Genomic DNA, 9,859 nt, shown 5'->3' with positions numbered 1-9,859 from the left:
ACCCAATGTCTTACCACTTGAATGCCAACTCACTCACCATTCCCTACTCCTCACCTCTTGGTTGATTATGTTCTGCCTATGGGGTATGTACTCATAGACTATTTACATACCTAATTGTCTGCTCATCTGCAGTTACATGTATGCACTGAAAGTACAATTCTTATCTAACAGCACATAAAGAAGCATGAGGAATGAAAATCACAACTAGAGTTATTGAAAAAAATACGTTATTAACATTTTAATTAAATTATTTTTGTTTAATTTGAATTTTTACAGAATTTTTTTGACAAAAATGTCTAAACAAAAATTTTAGTTTTTTAAAAAAATTGTTCTGAAATGTTTTTGTGGGTGGGGAGGTGTAATCCCACTTTCTCTTACTTTTTAAAAATATCTCCCTTCCCCCTTTTTTTTCTGCTGAAAAAAAGATACATTTAAAAAGTATGATGAAGTGAGATTCTCCCTACAATTTTAAAACAAATTTTTCATTTGGAAAGTGCATCAAAAAACTAAACGTGTTGAGGAATAGGAATTTTTTTCCTGGAAAAATGTAACCATTGTCAAAATCCCAGGTTAAAAAACAAATAACCGCATCTGTTCTCCTTTGGGACCAAAGACACCAGCCTCTACCTGGGGAGCAAAGAGTAGCTGTATTTATGAAATAAAATAAGGATACCAAAGTACATATGCAAAGACCAGCAGTAAGTGCAAAATATTATTAGTATATAATATAGCTATCTGTACGAGGGAAGGTGTAATGATTAAAGCACAGGAGTTTTCTTCTGAATCAGATCTAAGTTCCATTCCTTAGCTGTCTCTTCCTGGGTGACTTGGGCCAGTTGTGTCACCTCTCTGAGTCTCAGTTTCTCCACCTACCAACTCAGGATGATAACACTTATCTTGCCAAGGGAGGTTGTGATGCTGAATTTGTGAGGCAACCCGTGACTTCAGTGAGAAGTGCTATGGAAATGTCCCTAAATAACTACGTAATGACTGATATGCACATACACATAGGCCAGTTATGTGAACACATCAAGGTGAGGCAACACCTCTATCTTCAGTGCAATGGCTAAATCACAGGACCATTTCCAGATGATTTGTGGTTCCAGAAGTGTGCTGTGGGAGCGAGGCACGCGTTGTGGATTTCACATACTCATAGATTATCAGGGTTGGAAGGGACCTCAAGAGATCATCTAGTCCAACCCCCTCTCAAAGCAGGACCAATCCCCAAATCCCTAAGTGGCCCCCTCAAGGATTGAACTCATAACCCTGGGTTTAGCAGGCCAATGCTCAAACCACTGATGAACACTGTCACAATTCCTTGGCCTGTTATCTTTTCTAGGCAATGTATTACCACTGGAGAGAAAGCCATGCAGCGTAATGAACCTCCCATAATGTCATAAGCCAGGCACCTGAGCAACAGCCATGGTGGGAGAAGAAAATACTAGTATAAACAAAGCCAAGGTAGCCAAAGCTTATATTTATATTAACAAGATCAAGAGTCAGAGGGGAGCATCGACTAAAGCATCTCCCAGAAAGGCAGCCAGTCTTGATCTGAAGACGTCAAGCGATGGAGACGCCACCACTTCACTTGGTAGTTTGTTCCCGTGGTTAATCACTCCCATTGTTAAAAATCTGTGCTGGTTTCTAATTTGAATTTGTCGGGCTTCAGCTTCCAGCCAATGGTTTTGTTCTGCCTTTCTCAGCTAGATTAAAGAGCCCTTTAGTACCCAATATTTTCTCCCTATGAAGGTCCTTATACACTGTTATCAATTCACCTCTCAAGCTTCTTTTTGATAAGCTAAAGACATTGCGCTCTTTAAATCTCTCACCGTGGGCAAACTTTTTGGGCTGAGGGCCACATCTGGGTGGGGAAATTGTATGCAGGGCTGGGGCAGGGAGTCGGGGTGCGGGAGGGAGTGTGGGGTGTGGGAGGGGGTGTGGTGTGCAGGAAGGGGCTCAGGGCAGGGGTACAGGAGGGGTGCGGACTGCGGGAGGGGGCTCAGGGCAGGGGGTTGGGGGTGCACAGGGGTGCAGGGTGCAGCAGGGAGCTCAGGGCAGGGGGTTGGGGTGCAGGAGGAGTGTACAAGGGGGCTCAGGGCAGGGAGCTGGGATGCAGAAGGGGTGCACGGTGCAGGCAGGCTCCCTGCACACCTCCTGCCCTGTCCCCGGCCCTGTGCCGCTCCAGGAAGCGCTGCGGCCCCTGGGGGAACGGGGGAGGGCTCTGCGTGCGCTGCCCTTGCCGTGCCTCCAGGTACCTCCTCTGAAGCTCCCATTGGCTGCGGTTCCCCGTTCCCGGCCAATGGGAGCTGCGGAGGGCAGTGCCTGGAGGCAAGGGCAACGCACGGAGCCCTCTGCCTCCCCTCCCGACGGCCGCAGGGACGTGGTGCCGGCCACGTCTGAGAGCGGCGCGGGGCCCGCAGCACCACGGGGGGCAATCCCGCGCGCCGGATCCAAAGCCCCGAGGGGCCGGATCTGGCCCATGGGCCGTAGTTTGCCCACATCTGCCATAAGGTCTCCAGCCCTCTTCTTTATTGTGGCTCTTTTCTTCACCCTTTCCAATGTTTCAATATCCTTTTTAAAAGGTGGACCATACACAATATTCCAGGATTGATCTGACCCGTTCTGTATACAGTGGTAAAATCATCTCCTCACTTCCCTGTTTAGCTGTACAAGGATCACCTACTTTTGCTACAGCACTGTACTCAGGACTCATTAGGGTACCAGATGTCCCGATTTTATAGGGACAGTCCCGTTTTTGGGGTCTTTTTCTTATATAGGCTCCTAGTAACCCCCACCCCTTGTCCCAATTTTTCACACTTGCTGAGTTGTGTGTCTACGATGACCCTTAAATCCTTTCCAGATACAGTTCTTGCTGCTTTCCAAGACAGGGCCGCCCAGAGGATTCAGGGGGCCTGGAGCAAAGCAATTTTGGGGGCCTCTTCCATAAAAAAAAGTTGCAATACTATAGAATACGATATTCTCTTGGGGGCCCCTGCGGAGCCCGGGGCAAATTGCCCCACCTCCCCCCCCCCGGCAACCCTGTTCCAAAATACAGTTCCCCATTCTGTAGGTGTGGCCTGCATTCCTTTTTCCTAAACGTGAAATGTTGCATTTGGCTGTATTAAAACATATTGTGTTTGAATGGGGCCGGCTTAACTAGTGATTCAGCTCCTTCTGGAGGAGCCCCCGCAGCTGGGGTTAGCCAGCCCGAGCCAAGAACACGCCCCTCGTTCCCTGCAGGGTGCAGCTGCACAACAGCTGCAGGTGTAATCTTCAGTTCAGGCAGACACACGTGCACTAGCTGTGGTCCAGCCAGCGCTCCAAAAATACTAGTGCAGCCCTGACGGTGTGAGCGGTGGGATGGGCTAGCTGCCTTAAGTATGATCCTGTCTGAAATGCTAAGTACATACCTGGCTCGGCTGGCCCCTCCCACCCTCCGTGCAACCACAGCTGCACTGCCCTTTCCATCCTTTATTCACAGTGGGGTGAAATTCACACCCGTGCAAAAGGCCAGTGAAAGGGACTATGCTCTGCTTACATCCTATTTTGCGGGTTTAAGTGGGGTGTCGGCCCTCAGCACAGGGGTGCACTTCACCCATAGATGATCCCCTACTCCCACCAGTGGTTCAGCTGGGCCTGCTCCTGTGAGTAAGTGAGACTTGCACAATTGACCCAAAGTTAAAAAAAAGAAGCTAATTTAAAAGTCAATTACGTCTGCTCCTCCCCACCCCCCGAGATTTAAATACGTATCAAACTTACAACAAACAGCGCTCAGGGTTGACTGGTTTCCCCACTGGAGAGAAACTCTTTCCATTGCAGTTCAGCCTTTCCCCCGGAAAGAAGGATGATCTCGCGGTTCAGGAGCTCGCCTTCAACGTGGGAAGCTGGGATTCAATCCCTGAGTTTAGGATGACCGGACAGCAAGTGTGAAAAATTGGGACGGGGGTGGCGGGTAATAGGAGCCTATATAAGAAAAAGACCCAAAAACCGGGACTGTCCCTATAAAATCAGGACATCTGGTCACCCTACCTAAGCCACTACAGACTTCCTGTGTGATCCCGGGCAAGTCACTTAGTTTCGCTGTGCTCAGTTCCCCAGCTGTGAAATAGGGACGATGGCACATCCCTATCACTCGGGTGCTGTGAGGCTAAATACAATGATGAATGCAAGATGCTCAGGTACATATGGCCAGATAAGTACCTAATATAATCAGAGACATGGCTGCCTCTCTCAATTAATCTCCAGCCATCCACCACCAGAGCAATGGTGAAATTGCCACAGATACCTGCTGTTTGTATTTATATTCTGTCCCCTGCGTGCTGGCTCCCACCTTCTTCTATTTTCTGCTTTACGCCCTTCCTGAACCCCCTTTCTTTTAGTGTTGGGCCGGGGGTTCCACTTGTTTTCCCAGCACAATTAATCCCCTTGTTCCCTACCATCCCTTTCACCAAGTCAGAAGCAGCGCCTTGGTTCTCAGCAATTTCTCTGTCCCTCCAAGAGTCCAGACTAAAATCAATCTCCAGCCCTGACAAGCTTGTCCAGGTAGCAGTGATCACTGTTCCCGGGTACACACTCACAACAAGCCAGACTCCCCAGTGCCTTGGGCACGACGTAAAAGCAAAGCCCTGACTGCTCAGGGTCATTGAAGAGTCAGCCCTCAGCACTTACTGTGCGAATCTTACTCCAGGCCCTGCTGGCCCCGCTGGGGCCTAGTCTTCCTTGCGCAGCTCTGGTGGCACAAAGCAGCCAGAAACCCAGCTTAGCTGGATACCTGGGTCTGGGGTGTCCCCTCCCGTATGAAGAATGGCTTAGCCTGTCTCCTGAGCCCCCAAGCACCAGGGTGTGGCCAGGGGAAAGGGGACATAGTGATAACTGCCTGCCAGCCCATCTCCTCGGGGCCAGCTCTGAGGACAATCTAAGTCTGGACCCAAGATTGGCAAAGCTGCGTGTGGTGCCCAGGAAAGGGTTAATTTCTCAAACAAAGCTGCTTTCAGAAGCTGGAATGAACCTTGTTCTGCCTTCAGGGCAGGATCAGCCAATGAACGTTTCTCCTCATGAGGAGATGCTTCTAGATTAGAGTCGTGTTGGGGGGTGTCTGATAAGTTCAGAGACCTTCCTTCCCCGCTGAGCATTTCAGCTCAGAGCCCCAGAGGAGCCGGAGAGGGAAAACCCTGACTGGGCCCTGACTAGCTCATCCACCTGGCCACAGCAGGGTGTTGTTCCCCACAGGACAGTTTCCTTTGTTCAGTTATCATTTGATTTGATTTTACATGAGGTAACATGAGAGATTAAAAGGTCATTGGAGCCTAGTTCAATTGGACTCATCATGAGACTGATGAGTAATGCCTGAGGAACCTGTACAACTAGCAACAGGAGGTGCAATTAAAAGGTACGCCTTGCCTCCACACGGGTGATAAATGCACTAACAGTTCTCACTAGGTGGAGTAACCTGCATGGCTACCGCTTGCGGAGGTCCCTGGTGTAAAATGAGTGACCAAGCTAGGCCCTGTCTACACTATAAAGTGCACCAGTGATTTCCTAACCAGCTTGGGACACCAGCATCTGACCTGGTTACAATCAACACGACCGAGTTGTGTCCACGGCCGCTTGGGTCCCTCACTGCGTTTGTAGCAGTGCCTTGTGGGCACATCAGGTCTGCTCTCCCACCGTGCCTTAGCAGGGGGCCCGTTGGCCAAGAAGGGCCATGCACAGAGAGCAGCCCAGAGGGCAGTGCAGTCTGTGAGGTTGTACGGCACAGAGATCTACACGGCAGCAGGACCAGCCAAACGGGTTACACAGAGTTGTGGTACAATGAGTGGAACTGGAGAACGAGGGTCAGGTTTCAGGAGGGATCGGGAATGCATGCTGGGCCATGCTCTTACCAGACAAACATGAGCCTTCCAGCGTAACACTGGCCTCTATGGATGTGTCTGCACAGCACAGGAAAACCCGCAGCTGGCCCAGCCGTGCCAGCCGACTCGAGCTCGCAGGGCTCAGGCTGTGATGCTGTTTCATTGCTGTGTAGACTCCCAGCCCGGGCTTGGACTGGAGCCCTCGCTGTGGGACTTCCCACCCTGCAGGGTCCTAGAGACCAGGTTCTAGCCTGAGCTCCAGCGTCTACACAGCAATGAAACAGTCCCACAGCCTGAGCCCCGCAAGCCCAAGTCGGCTGACACGGTTGTTCTTTGCTGTGTAGACATACCCTATGTGTGCTCGGTAAAGATATCGTCCCTGCAACTCTGCCTGCCCATTGCATCACTTGCCACCAATGAAACCAGGAGAGTCCATCTCCGCTGAAAACGAATAGCGTGCCCAACTGCCTACAGGCCCCAGCCACGTACCAGGCTTGGCCGTTGGCAGGGGTGAAACACTGCAAGGTGCCATGGCTGCTGGCTGTGCATTAACCGTGTTGCATGTGTGTTAGAGACAACTAGGTCATTCCGGCTTATTTCACCAGTGACTATTGACCCACCAGAGCCTCTGGGTTTGGATTTGGATCTGAATCTAAACTTTGCCAAAGCTCAACCTATTATATAGGTAGCCCTGAGCTGAGACGTTCTGATCCAAATCAGAGCTTCTGGGGCCACATCCTCAGCTGGTGTAAATGGGGGTTCCTCTACTGAACTCAAGGGAATGACTCCCATTTACACCGGCAGAGGATCTGGCCTCTCAGCATTCTGGTTCTAACCCTTCTCTAACAGTGATTCTATCCAGTGTACCTTCTCTACTGGGTCTAATCTGGGGCTTGGGCTGCCCACGACCCCAGCAAGTTCACTGGGGATCAGAACACTTCTAATTGACCTTCTAATGGGGTAACTGAAGCATGCAGCCGACTGTCTGTCAGTGACGGCCTAGGTATCTTTGGTCCTGCTCCTGCACGGGCGGATGGAATGGACGACCTCTCAAGGTCCCATTTCTGTAATTCTATGGCAATCATTGTTTGGTATAGATTTTTAAAAGAATAACAACACATGCGTTACCTGGGGGTTATCTATTACAGTGACCCTCAACCTTTCCAGACTACTGTACCCCTTTCAGGAGTCTGATTTGTGTTGCGTACCCCCAAGTTTCACCTCATTTAAAAACCACTTGTTTACAAAATCAGACCAAAAAATACAAAAGTGTCCCAGCCCCACTGTTACTGACAAATTGTTGACTTTCTCATTTTTACCATGTAATTATAAAATAAATCAGCTGGAATATAACAATTGTCCTTACATTTCAGTATATAGTACAGTATATAAACCAGTATAAACAAGTCATTGTCTGTATGAAAAGTTAGTGCTTTTCATGTCGCCTGTTGAAAAACTAGGCAAATATCTAGATGGGTTGATGTACCCCTGGAAGAGCTCAGAGTACCCCCAGGTACCCTGGTTCAGAACCGCTGATCTGTTACCTTTTGCTCCAAGTATCAGAGGGGTAGCCGCCTTGCCTCATTAGTGGAGTTAATGGAAATTGTAATAGCTGCCTCTGTTGTAAGTCAGGCCAGCACCATCTCTAAGCACTGCCTTAATGCACCATCCAGTTCTCCAGCCAAAAAGGTTCCTCCGGTGCTTCCCGGGTGCCCATGTGTATTTCCTCCATCTCCATGATGACAGCAGCTGCCGATTCAATGGTGTACGTTAATGTATAGACATCTTGCAGTTTTATAAACTGTGCAGATTACAAACTTGTGGCAATTAAGAGTTGTGGAGTTGGGGATCATGGCAAGAAACTGCAGCCTGGTTTAGGTCCCAGGCTGCAGAACGACTGAGAACTCCCTCCTTTAACAGCCCTTCCCAGTGGATCTGGTCCTTGTTCCGCTGGATTCTAATAGTGGGCTCAGTATGAAAGTGACTGGGTTGGACCTTTGTCAGTGACGGGGCTGGATATTTTTAAGCAATCAGACCCTCTAATGTCAAGTAGATTCTGCCTTGAGTTGCTGTGTGTTCTGCTCCTGCCAGTTCCATCCCCGTGTGTCCAGCGACGACGTCTCAACTGCCATGGTCCTGCCCCTTCTTGCTGTCCCCACAGATGAGGCTAGTCAACGTCACGGATGTTTTTCATCGCGGTTACTGTCAAAGGTGGAAGTTCCAGGGCAGGCCAGATGACGGCATCTCAACACCCTTCGCAGAAGACAACGTGCAGAGTGACCTCTTCCTCACTCTAGCTGAGCGGCGAGGTGGTAAAAAGGCCTGCAGCTGAGATATGCCATTATTGTTTCTTGTTTGTATTACACTAGCACTTAGAGGCCACAGCTCAGTTCAGGGCCCTAGTGTGCCAGGTGCTGGACAAACCCATAGGCTCTGGCTAGACTAAGATTTAAAGCTGTGTTGTTAGACCATATTAGCGAGCTTCATTGAATGCCTTTTAAAACACTAATCAAGACAAGGCAAGGTGTACTGTACTGTAGCCATAGATGCCGGAACTAGGGCTGGGAGTGGGGGGCTGCTGCTCCCCCTGGCTTGAAGTGGTTTCCATCATATACAGGGTCTACAGTTTGGTTCAATGGCTCTCAGCACCTCACTATACAAATTGTTCCAGCACCCCTGACTGTAGCTGGTTGAGTTTAATTAAAAGGGAGGGGGGGAGGGGAGTGCTAGCGCATAGACCCTCTAAGCCCTAAGGCAACACATAATAATAATATAGCAGTTGATCCTCTATTGTGAGGGAGATCGGAGCCAGAAAGAAGAAAGCAGGAACGAGCACTCACTGTTAATCCCTCTGCCTCTTAGATGCAAGAGCAAGGAATGGGGAAATAGCCACTTGAGCACTATTTTGTGACAGCACAGCATTCCTGATTTAACGCTTGCCAATGAAGTGAGCAAGCATCATTCCTCCCATGTCACAGGTAGGAAAACTGAGGCACGGAGCACTTAAGAGTCTGTACCGTAGTGAGTCAGTGCCACTGTAATTAGAACTCAGGCGATCCCGGCTCAATCTACTAGCCCACGCTACTTCTGACAGCAGTGACAAGTGCCGGAAGTGGTCCTGGTGACTCAGCAGGTGATGTTCGTCCCCATGAGTCAGGACAGATAATGCCTGTACAGGGCTCTGAAGGTGTCAAGTAGTATGTAAGCATTAAGTACTGGGATTAGCCAACCATTGGCCCAGCGCGTATGATGTTAAGACATTTTGCTACTGGAAGCACTGGCTTTGGCATGAGATTGAAACCAAAGTTCCTGACCCCTTATGGGCATTGGACATCATGTGAGATTTTCTCACAAGAGTCGAGGTTCTAGTCTCACCCTGCTAGCCAAATTCCAGGCAGGGTGACTACCTTTTGCATACCTGAAATTCCCCCTGCATCTTCATGGGAGGTGATGTTCCTTCATTCCTCACCTAAAGAATTAATAAGTGCTGTGGTACACTGCTGTGTTCCACCCCAGGCATGGCTGCATTTCAGTGGCACGCAAAATGCTGCTGATCTAGCATGTCTATCTTGTAAGCTGTTTTGAGAGCCTTTGGGATCAAAGGTGTTCTAGCAAATGAAATATTCTTATCACAGACCTTTAAAGGCAGCACTACGCTTATGAAGAGAGAGATCTGATTTTCAATGGGACTAGTTTGGAGCAGTTGCAATGCTCATTAACTTCAGCTGAAAGAACGAGCCAGTCAAGCTGTACAGCCAGGAATAAGGACAAAGACGGTATTATTGACATTTTAGTTCAGGTCTTAACCCTTAACACCCTCTCCGGGCCAGAGGCTTTGACTAATACTATTGTTAAATCTAATGTCCTCCGTATAACCTGCTTTTATAACCAGTTATCAACTGAATTAAAAGGAATGGAATATATAGTTACGAAAAGCACCTGAAGTCTGAGGAACTTGGTGACGTCTGTCCTGTACAACACACACACACACACACATTTTTCATCTG

The sequence above is a fragment of the Mauremys mutica genome, chromosome 18 (assembly GCF_020497125.1).
Source record: "Mauremys mutica isolate MM-2020 ecotype Southern chromosome 18, ASM2049712v1, whole genome shotgun sequence".
Lineage (NCBI taxonomy): Eukaryota > Metazoa > Chordata > Testudines > Geoemydidae > Mauremys > Mauremys mutica.
This window is presented reverse-complemented; position numbering follows the sequence as displayed.